Below are 18939 nucleotides of genomic sequence, written 5' to 3' on the forward strand. Positions count from 1 at the left end.
AGAGTGTGGGGAGTGGGATGAAATAGCTCCAAGTGAGAGGGCTTCGGAGGGTCGCATCCACAAGCAGTCTGTCTACATTAGTGCTGGGATGGAACCACCCAAAAAACGCTGACGAGATCTCGGTCGGCATTTAAAGACGAAGGCTGTGATAGATCGCATTTTGGTGTATATATTGCTTATAATGGAATACTAAATTGAAATGGTTTGCTTTTAGTTTAAAGCTTAGACTTTTCCAAAGACAGTAGCCCAGGGCCGTGATAGAAGAAGGACCCATTGTGTCATGAGTGCATCTGAAGGAACTCCCACACAGGAGACTTAGAAAGAAAACATGCTGCCTTGCTTGGTGACTTCTGAGTATGGCATATATAGGTATCATTCTTGTTGTCTTCCCTGGAGGAAAGATCCGTGGTTTTAGGCTAGTGTGAGCCAGATTTGCCACTGAGAAAACTCTACAATGATGTATGCAAGATGGTGTGCATAAAGTCGTCCAAATGGAATATGGCCGTCTGGGAAGTATTGCCATTCCACTCATGGGGAATATTCAATCAGAGCCAACCATTTGCTGTTTGGTCCGTCATAGAGATTGTCCTAGGTAGCTCCCCAGGTGCTCTCATTTTGGGGTAGGATTTGTTCTTGGAAGTGCAGCCTCTTTGTCGTTGACTGCTGACTTGATTGAAGTTTGCACATGCTCTGCCAGGGGGCACCGGGTGCTCTGCCCAGGGGCATTTATACCGTGTTACTTTTGGTGCTCCAAGATAAATTTATGGGCTAAATATCATCGACTGCTTTAGCTATTTGGTGAAACTTCAGCTTCAAACTAGAGCCTGCTTCATGCCTTATTTTTGTCTCAAGAAAGAAAAGGAAAATTCATTGAGCATAGGTGGAGGCCACAAGTCCTGCTTCTGTCTTCTTTTCCCTTCTGAAATCTGTTCTTCCCATAGGGAATAGTGAGAGGAACAGAAAACATAGAGATGGTTGCAGAGGCTGTTAGTCCTCAGAGGAACTGTTGTGTGATCCAGGGGGCAACCTGAGGTAGGCAGGGCCCGATACTTCAAAGCTTTGGATCCCAAATTTAGGACATAGGTCTAAATGTGGGGTTTCAAAGCATAGTTTGATGACTAACATTAGGAAAATGACCCTTTCCTTGTCCTCTTTCCTTATTCAGTAGTAGCTGTAGAGTGGCCACCCCCATACATAGATACAAGAATTGCAAAGCAGGAAGCAGCAAAGGTTTGAAATTACTCTGGGAAACTCCAGAGTGGGGGTGTTGTGTGGGTTTTTAAGATGGATCACTCATGCATCCAAGTACAGCTACTAAATTACTTCTGATGGTTCAGCCTTATCGTTGGTGTTCTGTCTCCATGCCTGCTTTACTGTTTGCTCACTACACATAGCTAGCTGTTCTTGGTTCAGTTCCCAGTGGTCCTATCAAATTGTTCAAGGAGCTGCTGCTGGGCATGTAGGGAGAAACCACAAAGGTGAAGGCCACAGTGGTTTTAAGATTAAAGTTTCCTTGTGTTGCCCATATAAGACCCTGATACATTTGGCTACCAGTACAACCAAACAGACAAAGGTTTGAGTAAGCCATGTTCAGCATAGCATTCCCCTTGAAGGAGGCAAATTTGCTGGGCAAACTCCTTTCTACTTCAGAGGGTCAGGGTCTACAGCCTGTTTACTGGTGTGTACTTGAGTCTGCCCCTGCCCAGCCTTTGTGTACATGGCCTTGTACATGTCTGCTTCTAACCTTCGTAAAGCCTCAGGCACGAACATAAATGATTGGCTCCTGTGTTTTATGATTAAATATTAAAATATTACAAATAAATCTCATAAACTGATTGTCTGACCTATGTCTGTGGTCCTTCTGCCTTGGTGTGAGGGTTTTCAGAGGCCAGAAAAGAGGGTTTGAATTCATAATACTCAAGCATTTGGAGTTCTAACTAGAGACATGGTAATGTGGGAACCAATACACAACAGCTCTTTCTCTTCCTTCTCCTCACACTCTGCTGTCCTGCATGCTGGAGGACTTCCAGGCCACACACCCAGTGTACCGCTCATGGCAGCTGCCCTGGTTGCTTGCTTGCCCTTCAGGTTGATATACCTATGAAAGAGGAAGGACTCTGAGGAAAGGCATCCACAGACCTTTAAGTCTTTCTTGGAATTTTCTTGGGAGAAAATTCTGGGACATTGGAGGTAGAGAGGAATCAAGAATTCATGGAGGGCAAGGGTGAAGGGGCTTTCTGGTCTGGCTGAACTGGAGGGAGCCCCTCTTGCCTGGGTGAAAGGGCCTCACTCCCTGAATTTATTTGAATCTCCTCTTCCTTCAAGACAACATGTATACCACTTTTGCCTTGACTTGTAAGACCAGAATGAGTTGACCCATCCTGCCAGACCACCATGCCCTCAGACAGATATCAGTGCCATAGGTGTCGCAGAAACAGATGATGTTGATGTGTTTGGAAGTTTTCTCACCCAGAGCCCTCCTGTTATCCTCTCCTTCAGGCTTTGCCCGTTCCCTGCTGCACAGGCCACCTAGCCCACCTCTCTGAGGCAGAGTCTGGACAAGGAACCTCATGGCTTCTGTGACTGTCGCCTGGCTTCTCCTTTATCTCCTCTAGAATAAGTAATTTCAAAATAGTGAGGAATTGTAACTTTTTTATTTTTTTGGAAGTAATATCAGAGGACCTTTGAGACCTGAGAGAGAATTTTGTAGATGTCTTTAAGACCTGAGAATTTTGTAGATGTCTTTAAGACCTGAGAATTTTGTAGATGCCGATGAAATGTCAGTGTGTGATCCCCTCCTTGTTGCCTTCCCATTAACCCATCAGCCTACTGCTATTTAGACAAATGGAGACTAATGAGTGCCTGCTTTGGCTAATAGTTACTTCATCTGGATGCTTTCAGGATAGAGTTTGAGATACAGACTGAAGAGCAACCGCATTTTGCCGTTGAATGCCCTGCCGATAGAAGTTCGTTTAACCCTCCAAGAGCTTTTAAAATAATATTACCAGGAAATGCGATTCAGATTTCCCCCAAGTTGACAGAAAAGCATGAATCTGTTCCTAGCAGATGTTCCCTCTGATCCCCAAATGTAAACATGTTTGCAAGACGGTAGTGAGACAACCTGTTTACACAGTGAAATACTGAAAAAAAGCAAACAAGAAAAGCATCACCCCGAGCAGTCATTGTGATCAAAGAGCCGACGATTATTAGGGTGTAGAGGGAACTGATGACTCAAACGAGCACCACCGCGGTCTCCAGATTTCAGTTTCGTAACAGACTTTCTTTTCAGGAATATTCTTCATTTACACGCAAATCCGATTTTCTTTCTAAAATGTTTTTTCGATTTTTGTCAAACCGAAATTCTAGGATCCCTTCAAAAGATGACTCTGATACCCAGATTACACTCAGATGAACGTCCTCTGGACGCATCTCGGCATGGAGCGTGCACAGGGCTTTACTCCCGGGATCTTGTGCCTGAGGGGAGAGATGGTCTCCCATGTGCAGCGTGTGGCTTGATCTGCTCCTACCCATCCCCAATTAGTCAGAGACAGAGCAGAAGCTCTCAGGCTGCCTGTGGTGGAAAATAACTCTCTGAATCAATCAAAGTGTGGTATTTTGATCCTTTCATATGCCTGGGTATTCTGGGCAGCTGCATTCTCAAGTCAGTGACTCACAGATCAAAGATGTAAAGCAGTTCTGAGTGATGGCTGGCTGAAGCAAAATGTGTCTGATATGAAATAATTATCATTTGTATCAAGCATAGCACTTTTTGTGAAAACAACCATGATTGCCCTTCAAAATAAGGCACCTTGGGACAGAGCCCCAGGTTGTTAGGGAGGAGAGTAGCTTAGCAGAGATCAGTTAAGAGTACCGTTTCTCTTGGAAGGAAACTGAAATTCTTTTACTTTGAGAGTAGTAAGACCAGACTCTATGGTACCCTCACCTGTTTATGCCCACGTAACTAGACAAGGGGGCTGTGACCTCAGCTCTCTTTATAACAGCATTCTGTGGGAAAGAAGTTTGTGGTTCACCGTGGACCTGAGACTGCAGGGACTTACCCCTCTAGTCTTTATGTAGGCTGTCAGTAGGGAGGAGTGTTGCATGCTCTCTGCCCAGAGCAGGGACACCACCCTGTGAGGGAGGGATACGCAGTGTGAGCTCAGGGTATGTACAGTGCAGTTGGATTATTGTGCTAAACTGTTCCTGTGCTTTAGAATATTGAAAGTTATCTAAGACTCTAACCCACCCTCAAAAATTGTACATGCAAAAAAGAAACTATTTGAATTAATAACCAAGATCAGCACGTTCATAGGGTTAAAAGACAACATAAGCCAGAGGAGTGCTCAGAAGGTGAACATGTCTGCTACCCAAGCCTAAGGGCCCAAGAGACATCCCAGGAACTCATGGTGGAAGGAAATAATCAACTCCCAGAAATTATCCTTCGGTCTCCCACATATGTGCCTGCCCTTACATACAGACTTGTGTCTGCCCTCAAGAATGAACATTCAATGTGGAATTATTAAAAAAGTTAACATACAAAAATTAATTTCATCTCCATATATTAACAATGAGATACTAGAAATGAAATGAAGAAAAATCTATTTACAATAGCATAAAAATAATAAAATACTTAGGAGCAAATTTAAGACATAAAAACAAGTACGGTGGAGATGCTTAATCTCAGCACTTGGGAGGCAGAGGCAGGTGGTCCTCAAGTTCGAATCCACATTAGAGAGTTTCAGACCAGCTTGAGATATAGTGAGATCCTATCCCAAAAAATATCAAGGAAAAAAATATAACATTTGAACTCCAGGAACTATAGAACAGTATGGAAATTATAAAAAACTTAAATAAATGGAAAGACATCCAATATTCATAAATCAGAGGACACACTAAGATAATAATGCTACCCAAACTGTACATATTCAAAGCAATCACCATCAAAATTCCAGTTGGCTATTTTTGCAGGAATTGCCAGTCTGGTTTTAGAATTTGTATGGAGATGCAAGGGTCCCAGAATAGCTCAGTCTTAAAGAACAAAGTTGGAGGACTCACACTACCTTATTTTAGGACACACTGCAGAGCCACTTCAACAGACAGCATAGTAGTCTACCTTATACCACATGATTAACTCAGTATAGCCAAATGCAGAAACTCTAGAACTGTTAGAAGGAAACAGAATGTCTGGGCAGGGTATGTAGGTAGAGAAAGGATGATCTCAAGCTAAAAGCCAGCTACATAGCAAGTTCTAGGTCAGTCTGGGCATGAAACACCATCTCCAAAACCACAGGAGACAAAGAAAAAAAACAGGTAAGAGGGACTATATAAAAGTTAAAAACTTCTGTGCTTTTTAAAGGAGGCCATTAAGAAAGTAAAAAAGACAAACCCAATGAATGAGATAAAATATGTGCAAGTTACATATCTAACAAAGGTTTAGTATCTAGCATATATAAATAATTTTATAATTCAATACTCTTAAAGCCAATAACTCAGTTAATAACAACCAAAGAATTAAACTATTTCTCCAGAGAATACATGTGAATGTCAATATGTACATGAAAAGACACTCAATATCAATAATCATTAGGAAAATATAGATTACAATCAAGATAAGATGTCACTTTATCCCCAGTGAAATGAGTGTCCAAAAGACTTCCACAGTGCCTGTGGGGGTGTGGAGACCCTACTGCCGGATGTAAAGGAGTACTATCATGGAAAACAGTTTTGAATTTGCTCAGAGTGTTATAGAATCAGCCTATGTCCCGGTGAATTAATCAAGGTTCTCCAGAAAAATAGAAGGGGGGAGGTGTGCATGCATGCATGTGTAAGAAAGACTAGAGAATAAATGTGTTTTGAGGAACTGGCTTCCATGATTATTGTAGAGGGCAGTATTATCTCCTGGACAGGATCTAGGATCATTTGTGAGACAAGCCAATGGGTATGCTTGTGGAGGTTGTATAGATTAGGTTAGCTTCTGGCCAGGCATGTGAAGGATTACCTTGAGGTTAATTGAGGTGGGAAGACTCACCCCAAGTATGGGCTGACCCATTCCCTGAGCTTGGTCTCCTGGACTGCATAAAAGGGGAAAATCAATCTGCACATCAACAGTCACCATTCTGTTTCCTGACTGTAGATGCAGTGTGGCCAGCTGCCACAGGTAGGACTCGCCTACCAGGACAGACTGGATCCTTGAACTATGAGCCAAAATAAACCCTTTGTGCCTTATGTTGCTTTTGTAGGAAGATTTTACCATGGCAACAGGAAAAGTGACTAGAAAATTAAGACGATATGGAGGCTAACAAGTCTAAACTCCGGTTAGAATCTAAAGGCGGTCTGAATTGAAAGACAGTCTGCTCTCCTCTTCCTCAGAAAGGCCTTCAGCTGATTGAACGAATCCCATTTGTATCCTAGACAGTAATATGCTTTACTTATAGAATATATTAGTAAATGTTAAGCTCCTCAGAGGAAGAATGTGTTTTCAAAGCTCTCAAGATACATTCACCCTATACATTGTGGCTTAACAAGTTAGCATAACAAAGTAGCCATTGCCCTCAGCAACTCTGTTCCCAGACATACAGCCCAGAGAATTTGAAACACATGTCCAAATATGACTCTGTATAAATACTCACAGCAACATTATTCACATAGTCAAAAAGTAGAAACAGCACAAATGTTCATTGGTTGGTAATATTCACATAGGCAAACATGGAAACAACACAAGTATCTATTGGTTGATAAGTGTTTAAATGGTGTATCATATGCATTCTGTTAGCTTTCAGTCACTGTGCCAAATCCTTAGAAAAACAACCTAAAAGGGGAGAGATTTATTTTGGCCCACAGTGTCAGAAGTTTCAGCCCATGGTTCCTTGTTTCTGGGCCTGTGGTTAGACAGAACATTGTGGTGAAAAGACATTATGGAAGAAAGAGAGGAAGGAGCCATGCATGATTCCGGTGATCTGTTTCTTCTGTGTCCCACCTTCTACAGTTTCCACCAACTCCCAGTGATCCTCAGCTATAAACACACCCATGGGTCCATCCACTGTTGAGATTAGAACCTTCATGATCCAATGACCTCTGAACACTGCTGCAGTGGAGACCAACCCTTCAGCCCGTGAGCCTTGGAGGATGATCTAGTCTAAACTGTAGCACACTATTATAGGTACTTTTCTGTTTCTTTGATGATATCAGACACCATGATCAAGACAATTTATAGAAGAAGGAGTTTACTTGGACTTAGTTTCTGGGGGGTTAAGAGTATCGTGGTGAAGAAGCCTGGAGCAAGCAGCAGGCGTGGCAGCTGGAGCGGGAAGCCGAATGTTCACATTTTGACCAGCAAGCACAAAGCTGAGAGAGTAAACTAGAAATAGCTCACCTCCAGTGATATTCCCCTCCAACAAAGCTAAACTTTCTAAGCCTCTGTAAATAGCACCAGCAACTGGGATCAAGCACGCAAAAGCCTAAGGCTATGGGAGACATTTCTAGTTTAAAAGAGAATTTGATATACCATCACACCTGCATTCAGCAGGTTATCATTTAGTTATTAAAGGTAATGAAGGATTGTTGCATGCTGCATCCCAGGTGAACCTCAAAAGCACCATGATAAGTGAAAGCAAACCAAGCACAAAATGCTGCATAGCGTACAGTACCATGTATATGGAATATGTAGGATAGGTAAGTATGTAGGGACAGAAACTAGCTTACTGCTTACCAAAGGCTGGAACAGGAGTAAGAGAAGATAACTTATGGCTATAGAGTTTCTTTTGGGTGTAATAAATAGTAGATACCTGATATTAAATAGTGAGGGTTATGTACTCTGGATATGCTAAAAAAAAAAAAAAACCACTGGATCATATCCGTCAAAGTTGTGAATTTCACAACATATGAATTGTGTTTCAATAAACCTGTTAAAAAATAATTAAAGCTGGACGTAACTAGGCTTGGCTTCCAAAGTAATAGAGGTCATTTCTAAAAGGCACTGAGACTTATCTGTGGAGAATTAGAAAGGAAAAAAATGGGCACCACCATTGACAGGCTGCACTCTGATCCTAGAAGGAGTACGTATGTCCTGTAAGTTAAGATCAGCCCCCTCGAGTCTGTTCATCTCCAGAAACTGAGCTGTTGGTTAACTGGTCTCCCAATTGGCCAATACTCTGTCTGTTTCACCCCCTTGCTTCGAGAGCAGAAACCCTAGCACGGACTGAGTAGAGAGCCACACATGGTGGTCAGTCAGAGTGAGCAGATGCCTTACTCCCAAGAAGCAACATATGAAAGACTGAATGTTTTAGAGCAGAAAATGTAAAAATTAAATTCAAAGGGGGAGGTTGGTACTATTGTTTGTTTGGTGGGGTTTTTTTTTTTGGTTTTTTTTTGTTTTTTTTTTTTGTTTGTTTGTTTTTTTGGATCAAGTTTCTCAGTGGTGTAAGTGGTGAAGAAAGTCAATGTCAGAAAAAAAAATCAACAGGAAGTTAAGTGCGATCTAAGATGACTGAAGTACCTACAGAACATCAAGTAGCCCACCACAGCAGAGACTGTCTAGAGGAGTAGGTGTTCCCAACACTGTCAGCTAACTTGGTGCAGCCATGTTAACAATAGGCTTGACCAGAAGCCAGGTGGTGATGTCCGTAAAGCCAAACCAGTGCTGAGGCAAACAGCACCAGAGGAAATCACCCTGAGATGCCCAGAGCTTTAGGTCCAGTGTTGGGGCCTGGGAACAACATGAACTCTTGTTCTTTTACAGGAGATTTTAATCTGGAGTTCACAGATGCATAGAGGAACCCTAATAGACTTGAAAAGGTCCTTGAACCTTTGATTACCACATGGAGCGGTTTTGTGTGTGTTAATTTTTTTCCGAGGAAGGAGTCATCAGGTTGTAAAAGGACCTTTGATAGGAGAAATGTTAAAACATTATTTTGAGTGCCAGGCTAATTTTCTGGCTGTGTGATACATTGCAGTAACTGGTCTGGCACTCCCAAGTTTTGGACTAAAAATGAATTCTTAGTGCATGATCTCACTGCCTGCAGGGCAGTTTGATTCTGCCCTGGCATTTGATAGGACTTGTTAGGGGATTAGGAAAGGCAGGATGTTGGTATGTTTGAGGTTATTAAACCAAGAAAGGAAGAAAAATATATTGTGGAGTTCAACTAAATGCTGAATGACTAAGGGTGTTCTTCATGGTCTTTGTCAACACTTGGAAACCCTGCTTAGAAACAAATGAGTGACATACCAGCTCCGCTTAGATGCAGCATATTGAGAACACAAGTCGTCTTTCCAAGAAATGTCCCTTCAGTCATCCTTTGATAGCGGAGACCTGGAAGGCTGGGATGTTTTGGGTTCCTCGATGCTTGAGTATGTGATTATAACCAGTATATGATCTAGAAAAATATCAAAAGATCCTTTTGCATATGGAAACCAGAGTTCTAGAGCTCTGGTGTCAAATATGGAAAAACAACAAAGGATATGTCTTGGAGACCCTGATCTATAGGAAAGACTCTATATAAAATGAAGCACAGCCCCCAAAGTGCCTTTCCCTTCAGGCTTGCTTTACGTCTTATTTTTGATCTTGATCATTAATTCTCTTTCATTACATTAGATAGATAGTAGCAATGGTTTCTCAACCAAAAATGTACTTACAACTACTAAACTGTTTATCTAAAATGATGAAAATGGTCAATTATAAACTGTAGACACTTTATTATAACAAAAACATAGATAAGATAATACAAAGTGAAGGACCATTTACCTTACGTGAAAAGAATTCTGTGCATGAGAACTATGAATTCAGAGTCTTTTCGGTGACCAGTCTAATCCAGAGAGATCCTGAGGATCCCACCAGCCAGGAAAGAATAGAAAAAGGACAGGCCAGTTTCTGTGTCAGTAGGAGTAAGGAGCCAGGTGAGAAATCACAGGTGATAAAATAGAAGCAAGGAGGAGTAGATTGATGTAAGACATAAGACAGGCATAGAACTGACAGCCTGTACTGAGGGCCTCGACGTCAGTGAGGAGCAGGGATGATTCATGGGTTTTCTGCTGGAGCAGTTGGATCCACGGTAGCATCTTGTGCTGACAGGATGCCTCACACCTCCCTTACCTGCCCCTCACCTCACTTGTCTTTAAGGCTCTCAGCAAGACTTCTTGTAGCCTTCCCTCACTTCAGCTGCCACCCCTGTGTGGACCCCGACCTCTCCCCACAGGGTCAGCTCAAGAAACACACTGACTTGTGAGTGTGGGATCAGCACCTGCAACTGTGTAGCCTGGATGGCATGAAGTAAGTCAGTCTGCAGATGCAGCTGAGAGGCTGTGTGGCTCTCAAGAAAGGGGCAGAACTTTGCAGGATCAGTTGACTTCTAGAGGAAAGCTAGCAGAGATCTTAGAAGACTGGAAATCTTAAAAGGAGACAGAGAGATCACTACGCTTGACCAAGTACTGAAGCTAGGAGGAAGAGTTAAGACATTGTTGATGTCCATCCAAGATCCAAGAAGAAGCATTCTTCACTAAGTTGACAGAAGCCCCTAAGGAGTATGCCTGCTTGCAGCCCACAGTGAACTTGAACTAGCTATATGATATATTATCCTGGAAGTCACATGGGCACTAATTCCCAAATGCCATTTGAGAACCAGGTCTGTGAATGTTTTCTGAGTGGGCGTTGCCAGGGCTGATGATCCTCTTCGGAGACTGGATCTCAGGATGAGATTGCTATTGTGGGTTTTCCCCGTGATATCCAGCAACAGTGGACCATATGCTTACAGTTACTCCTAGAGGGAATTCTGACAAGATGATGATAGTACTTTTTTCGAAAGAAACTACAACAGAAGGGGAAGGGGGTGGAAACACACCTATAAGTTGTGATGTGCTTCACAACGCATGCGCCCTAACAAACTAAGCAATCGGTTTGTACAAACTGCCACAGCACCTGCCGCTTTGCTGTTTTACCGAGTGCACAGAAAAAGTGAACATCCCTCCTTTGAGAAGAGGAACGTACTCTCTCCAAGTGGTAGTGAAGACTGGTGTGATATAGGAAAGGGATGGCTGTTTCCTTGGGTGAGCCTGGGCAGTCCCTTTGTCCAGCAGTGTGACCTAAGGTAAGACACTTTGAGTGTCTGAGCCAAGCTTCTTGAATTCACCAAATGAGCTAATAACACTGTAAAATCCATAGCTTAGTCCCTAGTAGAAGTTTTCAGTAAAGGGAAATCACGCTGGTTATACAGATGCTGCATTCACAAACTGGCGTCTGTTAGTTACAGAGTCCATAGAAGTCTAGAAATTAGTTCAGGTTAGCTAGTTTTCACACATTTCTTTTTGGTTATTTATTTTTTCATATAACTCTCTTTTTTCAAATTGCTTAGTGACAAATAGTTCAGGTTGCAACCTCTTTTAGGATAGAATGGATAAAATCTGAATTTTGGTGTATCTGGGAACATAAACACAATCCTTGGTTGTTAGCCAGTGTGAATTCAGGCTCAGCAAGAGATGGAACGATGGTCTGAATACTGTATCCCAGCAACTGCTTCCCAGCTGCAGTTCCACAAACAGAACAGGTCCAGCACCTAAAATGTGTAAGTGGCATCGCCCTAGGGGTACGCATGTGCACCTGTGTGTGTGACTATGGTTTTCTGTGTTGTACCTCTGTCTGTGTATATGTGTGTTTGTGTATCTGTATGTCTGTGTGTGTGTGTGTGTGTGTGTGTGTGTGTGTGTGTGTGTTTTTAATCTTAATTCACTTTCTCCATCCTACTGAGGTGCCTTTATGTCTTCCCCCTTTTTGCATCACAGGACATGTTTCCTTGTGTTGCTTTCCTAGGGCAGTAGAAGACACAAAAGTCCCAAGATCTGCAATCTAAATACCTTCTCATAGGTGGATGTCTAAATTCTGTTAGAAAGATTTTTTTTTTTTTGGTTTTTCGAGACAGGGTTTCTCTGTGTAGCCCTGGCTGTCCTGGAACTCACTTTGTAGACCAGGCTAGCCTCGAACTCTTGAACTCAGAAATCTGCCTGTCTCTGCCTCCTAAGTGCTGGGATTAAAGGCGTGCGCCACCACTTCCCGGCAGAAAGACAATTTTTAATTCATACTTATAGGTTCTAAAATTTAATGCCAAGTTAATCGATTGCTTTTTAATGCTTTTCTGGCCACAAAATGTTGGCCCCGTTTAGTACTTCTTGGTTCAAGTAAGGACTTTAGACCCACTCCAAACATGTTTGTCAGTGAACCTATAACTGATATTTTGGCCGAAAATTTTGTCATCTGTGATGTGCAGAACATTTGAAGTTGACCTTGCTTAATAGAAAATAGTCTCTAAATGTAATTTTTATTTTCGGAAGTAAGCTTTGAACTTTGTTTTGCTTTCTGACCACTGTCCATTCTCTAGGCACTTAATCCAGAAGTGGGAATGTCCCCACATAAATGGGGATGAGTCTCAGTATTAACCCTAAACCAGTAAGCTGACTTTTGGACAGAAGTGGTATCCTGAACCTAGAAAACTCACCTTGACCTCTCCATGCAACACCTCTGCTGAGAAAACTCCTGCTGTTGTGTGGAGTGCGTCTTCCACTTCATGAGTTAACGTTGATAAAGGAGAGAAAATGAGCTCAGAAACTCTTAATCCTAAGCCATGGTGCCACCATGTGTGGTTGTTAGCCAGCATGCATTCAGGCTCAGCACGGACATGGACCAATGTTCTGAATACTTTATTTTCTGTTCTTTGTGTTACACTGCATCCTGGGAAGGTGGGAAGAAGCAATTAGGGGAAGAAATTAACCTCAGGAAGACTGCAGAGGATCAGTGCTGGAAGAGAGACAAGCCCGGAGCTACCTTTCTGTTTGGAAGAAGTTATTCTGCTCGTATGAGATCTATGTGTGGGTGCAAATCCCTCCACCTGCCGTCTCCTGGAAAGTAGCTCATCACATCCTATTAAGCCCACTAAGACCATCACAGCTAAGAGTTAAGCTGTCGGGGATAAAGAACGCAATCAGCCTTGTCTATGCAACTTTCCAGAAAACCAAATCTTTCATAGCTAATTGGTACAAATGTTCCCTTGCCCACTGTTTACAGCTGGAGACCCTCTTGCACATTTTTGACTGTTTATGTAATTAAATACCATTTACTCTTCCTACCTTAGAAATGCAGGTCCTGCCGACTCTTTCTTTTAAGTAAATTTAAGATTATGCAAGAGGGAATTATAGACAGATAATTTCCCACATTTGCAGTATGCTACTTTATTTGGAAATGAATGAATAGAAACCACTCACGTGTTGACTTCTGCACTTCCCCCCAGCTTCTCTTAACAGTAAATATGAAGAAATGAAAAAGCAGTGTTGTCGTGCTTGGTATAACTGTACCACAGCACATCACCTGCCCTTTCCTAAGAACTGTTCAGTGAGCCACTTTGTCTGTGGAGTCTTCAGAAACCAATCTAGTTAGAAAATGCCTTTGAGGCAGGAAGCATTCAGTGTTCTCTTATGCCTGAGAGGCCAGGACAGTTCAGATAGCTTACTGGCTGAATGGAGGTGTTATATGCTATCCTGTGGGCCACTGGGCCTGGAAGACCTCCAAAAAAGCAGTGTCCTATAGTTGCGTTGTCCACTATCCGCATTTAGCTATTTAAATTTAAACTTAATTTAAAGTCAATTTCTTATCCTTCGCAGGTAGACTCCAGGTACTGGGTCTCCGCCCTGAGGCTGCTGTGCTGTGCTGTGCTGTGCTTACAAATACTGAGGTCTCCATTATCATAGAGACCTAAAGTAGTTGCCTCAGGACTTTTAAGAACATCCCTAGTGACCATAGCATATAGTTAACACAAACAGCCTATTTACATACCTGCTTGAGACTAGTGGTCAAATAGCAATCAGATTGCTAGCAAGACACCAATAAAAATTTGCTTAGCTATACCAGTTGTTGAAGTAATAAAGCGCCAGAGTTAACAAAGACTTTGTGCTCTAATCTCTCCACTGTCTTCTGAGACTTTAGGGGCACTGGCTGTTTCCCTAAGGTTCCCAGCCCTTTCTTCAGCTGATATTGGTGGCTGGTGCTTTAGGTGTCATGGCACCTTGACTTTGAGGAGATGCCACTTTCTAAGGATCATTCCATAGGCTCACATACCACTGTTATGACCATGTCCCAAATGACAGAACTATCCGCCTCAACAAGCCCTCAGACTCATCTCATAACCCAGAGAGTCACTCAGCTAGTTTGTGACCAACTAAGAAATCTAATACTTAACCTGTTATTTATTTATTCACTCATTTATTGGCTACCTCCTTCTGTGTCTTTCCTTCACTGTAAAATGGGAATTATTAACCTTAATGCCTGGCAACATTGTTAATAAAAAGCAAGACGGTTTTTAACATTAAATGTGTGTCTTATAATTTGAAAAACCCAAAAAATCCCCACATGTTCACATATATTCATATACATATATATTTTCTCCACCTCATTTAATCCTAAGAAGAACCTGTGTGAAGAATTAGGCTCAGAGGCAGAGCACCTGTCACAGAGGGCTGTTTCTCTCTGGACTTAGGGACAGTAAACTCTTGTAAATGTACGATAATACAACCATGTGGCATTGCTAGTTTGGGGCCTGTGGCATTTTGCAGTTCAGGAGCTAGCGATATTGAAAGCTATTGCTTTGCTCAAGTGGTGCAATTTTTTTTTTTACACTTTGATAATCTGCCAGTTGCACAGACTTTGGTTCAGCATGGGCGGCTTTGAAGTATATTTTTAAAATGAGAGAATCCAGATTTGTAATTAGCTTTGCAAATGCTAGTTGTACAGTTTCAGCATCCGAGGAGCTTCTGCTAAGTGTTCCTGTTACTAGTGGCAAATTTTTTTTTATTCCCTCTCTGTCCCCCCAAGCAATTAGAAGAAACCAAGTCTGTTCTTTGTGGCTCTCTTCCCCACGCCTTCGTATGTATACCCTATAAGCTTGGTGAACTCACAGAATAATTATGGACCTGGTGGCCACGACAAAGGACACACCTTTATAAGCCACTCTTCCCTCTTAGGCTCCTAATTATCAGGACAGTGTTCCCTGAATTCTAATGAAGTCACAGTGAACAAATAATCTACTTCTTGATACAGCTTTGGTTTTTTGGTCCTTCTTTTATCATTGTGATAGGACAACACAGACTTTTATGTAAGATTGTGCTGGAAGAGATGAATTTAGTTCACTCTCAAAATAAAATCGAAAGTGTTCACACCCTGATTCCTCATATCTCAGCTATGTTATTGTATGTCCTGGACACAGAAGTTGAGTTTATAGATAAGAATAGAGTTGTTCTGTTCCAGGAACATGGGGAGCAGGAGAGATAGTCCTCCCCAGGGAGGAGCACACCAATTGGTTTTTAAGTCCCAAATGGACAACCCTGAAAATATACATTCAGGTACCATTAGACGGACAGAATGGGCTATATTTAGGGATATATGTATATACATTCACACATACACATGCAATAACATTTAGTGAAAAAAGAGGTCATGAATTTGAAGATTTTGGAGGGGTGTGCAGAAGACTTTGGAGGAAGGAAAAAGAAGAAAGACATGTTATAGTTATAATCTTAATTTAAAAAACAATCATTTTTTAGGGAGCAAAACAAAAACACTGGTTCTGTATCCAAAGGACCCAGATTCAGTTCCCAGCACCTACTTGGAGGCTCCAACCATCTGTAACTCCAGTCTCAGGGGATCTGACACCATCGTTTGGCTTACACAGGCACTGTATACAAGAGGGCTACATGCACATGGTGCATTGATATACATTCAAGCAAACACTCATACACATAAAATTAAAAACATATAAAATCTCAAAAGAAAATAAAGAAAAACTTGTGAGGACATCCTTGAAGTTCACATTACAGCTTGATCGTTATCTTTCTAGGGTCCCAAGAAATGGTCAGAAACTCAGGCAGCCTGACACTCAGGTGACCCTTGCTGTCACTTCCAGTGACAACTAAGGAAAACAACTGATAAGTCCTCATTTGAGAGAAATAGTTAGTGTTTCTGTGAAATATTATAATACTACAGAGAGATTAAAAAGTGTGTTTTTAATAACTGTAGAAATGTTGGAACATGCCCTCTGTCATGTAACTCACATTTTTTCATAAATAATAAATCTCTATGTTTGTGTATCAAAGGAATACTGGCCCACAATCCAATTTTAAATCCAACACTTTTCAGGTCATGGAGTGTGTGCATGGGTGCATGTGTGTGTGTGTGCATGTGTGTGTGGTGTACCCAACCCCAGAAGTTTAACTGAAGGGACAGCGAGCTTCAACAACAAAACATCCTTAGTCGTCTATTAGTCAAGGTTACCACTGCTGATTATTTTTCCTTATATACTCTTACCTGTTTTTACCTGTTCTACAACAAACATTAACTCATCATCAGAGAAGAGGAAGTAAGTAAGTCTAATCTTATGAGTGAAAACTTGATATGAGGACATAAGGTAGGGCTAAAGCCAACCCAATCATATGGATTTGAAAATGAACGCTTTTGAGGCTTCGCTGTCAGTCAGAATTTACAAGTTAATCTAGAACCTCTTCTAGTTAGGACCACTACGCAGGCATTTGAATTTGTTGAAGAGCACTTCTGGGATGCAACAGGAGAGATCAGGATAATTGGATCATAGCCACCTCCAAGCTGTGTGGGTTCAAGAGTACACATGTGCAGGAAAGACCCGGAGAGGAGGTCTTCCGCCTGAATAGAGCTCAGATATTGATACCTAGAGGGGGATTGTCTTACTCTGTTGATGTAGTTCGGTGGAGAGGAACACCAGAACCACCATGGAGTACTGTCTTGTTCTCAGAGACAAGTAGAGGTTCTGAGGTACAGGCACCATGTGCAACACTTACTCTGCTAATAGGCTTTTGCTTCTGGTCTAGGTGGACACTCACTGATCTATCACAAGATTGCCTCGCCGAGTTTTGGGGGTCTATGTCTGAATGGATTGCTGTAGCCTTCTCATCTCTTCCTCTGCCCAGTTCCCGGCATCCTAAGACTCGAAGCCAGGACAGGACCTGGGGAAATTATATGTAAGTTTTTACTAAGATTTCTTTTCTTTAACCAAACAAGGGTAAATATGAGGCGATAATATCAATAATCCAAGCACACAAAAGTTAACTTTAAGAAGGCATCATGAGAAACGTAAATGAGGCAAGAAACAAGGGCTGGAATCCCAGTATTAGTACTTCCTTAGTCCGCTGGTTCTTAAGGATTAGTTTGCATCAGAGTCACACCAGCAGTTTTGAGCCAGATCTGGAGCCAGCCAGCAATCTGCTTTACTAACAGTTTCCAAGTGACACTGATGTTGTTGCTCCAAGGCCCTCACTTTGAGAATCACCACTTTAACATAAATGTATTAGAGGAGTGAATGACAAAGGCAGGAAACTATATGCTTTCATATTGGATACATTAAGGGGCTGAACCTTTACATTGACATATACCTCAGAAAACAGCTCTAAGGTCTGCACAGCAGCTTCAACTCAGAAGTTCAGCAGTTACACACCAGCTTTCCTCCTATAGTGCTGGCCATTCTTTGCCTTGGCCTTTAGAAGGTCAGAATAATGGAATGGTGCAGCTATTAGCTTGAGGTAAGGGCCACAGTCCCTTGACAGGTGTGCACACCATGTTTGATGTCAAAAGGAGAATCTGTTGCTCTTTTTCAAAGGGAATCATCACAATACCATCCCTCTCTGGTACACCAAAATGTAACTTCATTTACAAGAGGCACATCAAGGGAGGTACACCTCCAGGAAATAATCGGTGAGCAAGGCCTAGTTTTTATGGGTTTTCGTACGTTGAGGTCAGCTTGTTACCATGTTAGCTTCCAAAAGTCTAACTACTTAAGTGCCAAAAACAAAGACAGCTTACCCTGAACTGATGAAAGCCATGAAGAGTTTGACTAAGCAGATCCTCACTTGGATACAAGCGAGCGGACATACAGATACACACACATGCCTTTGAGCATGCTGTACATTTCCAAGCACTTGTCTTTCATTTCATTAAATAAATGTGAATATAAAACGGCAATGGTGATACTGTCCTGTCTAGGAAATGTCTGACAAACTGCTGAGCATTTTAAATTTGTGGTAAGGCACTATGATTCATAATATCTTCCTTGGATGTGGTAAATGTTGTCATGCAAAGTAGCACTTGGAATTTGCTATTCTTTTAGTATTATTATTAGAATTGAGAATGGCCACTGTTAATACTGTAATTGCCACCTGGCTATGTTATGCTAAATGAAATAGGCCAGACATACTTAGTGTTGTTGCTCATGGGAGGTACCTGCGCTTGTCAGACTCACAGGATCCATAGGGTGAATAGTGGCTGCCAGCAGGAGGGCAGAGGAGAGGGGTGTATTGTTCAATGGGTACAGTGTGTGAACTGGAAAGGTTATATTTTGGTAGGGATGGTGATGTTAGTTACATGGTAATGTATATGTCCTTAAATATCACCAAACTGTGCATTTAAAAATGATTGATCTTATGTTACAGTCTAACATAATTTAAAAAAAAAAACACAGCTATACAGCAGAGCTGTCTTTCTTTAAAGAATGTTGGTCCTTGGCAGCAAAGTCACAGCTTGAGAGGCTGCAGTGCCATCTGACACCGCTCTCTCATCCTGCTACCTTTTTTTTTCAATAATTTTTTATTCATTTTATATCCAAATCTCAGGCCCTCTCCCTCCTCTCCTCCCCCCCCTTACAAATATCTTCCCCCATCTCCCCCTCTCCTTATCCTCAGAGAAGGAGAGCTCCCCTTGGGTACCCTATCCTGGGATATCTAGTCCCAGCAGGATGAAGCACATCCTCTCCCACTGAGTCTCAACCAGTCAGTCCAGAGAGAGGGACTGGGATCCAGTGGCATGGAACACAGACTGAGACAGCCCCTGCCCCGCTTGTTAGAGTGCCCATATGAAGGTCAAGCTGCACATTTGCCACAAATGTGTGG

General features: G+C 42.0%; 1 protein-coding gene across 5 annotated transcripts in view; it reads left to right on the forward strand.

Moving 5' to 3' along the window:
- The window catches only part of Bach2 (BTB domain and CNC homolog 2), a 335112-nt gene that overhangs the window by 166698 nt on the left and 149475 nt on the right, over window positions 1-18939 (forward strand). For all 5 annotated transcript variants that reach the window (XM_028780742.1, XM_028780725.1, XM_028780734.1 and 2 more), the window contains exon 3: window positions 16870-17019. The gene's annotated coding sequence lies outside the window, so the exon portion shown is untranslated. The remainder of the gene's footprint in view (window positions 1-16869; window positions 17020-18939) is intronic.

The sequence above is a fragment of the Grammomys surdaster genome, unplaced genomic scaffold (genome assembly GCF_004785775.1).
Source record: "Grammomys surdaster isolate TR1022 unplaced genomic scaffold, NIH_TR_1.0 97, whole genome shotgun sequence".
In the NCBI taxonomy this organism is placed as follows: Eukaryota; Metazoa; Chordata; class Mammalia; order Rodentia; family Muridae; genus Grammomys; species Grammomys surdaster.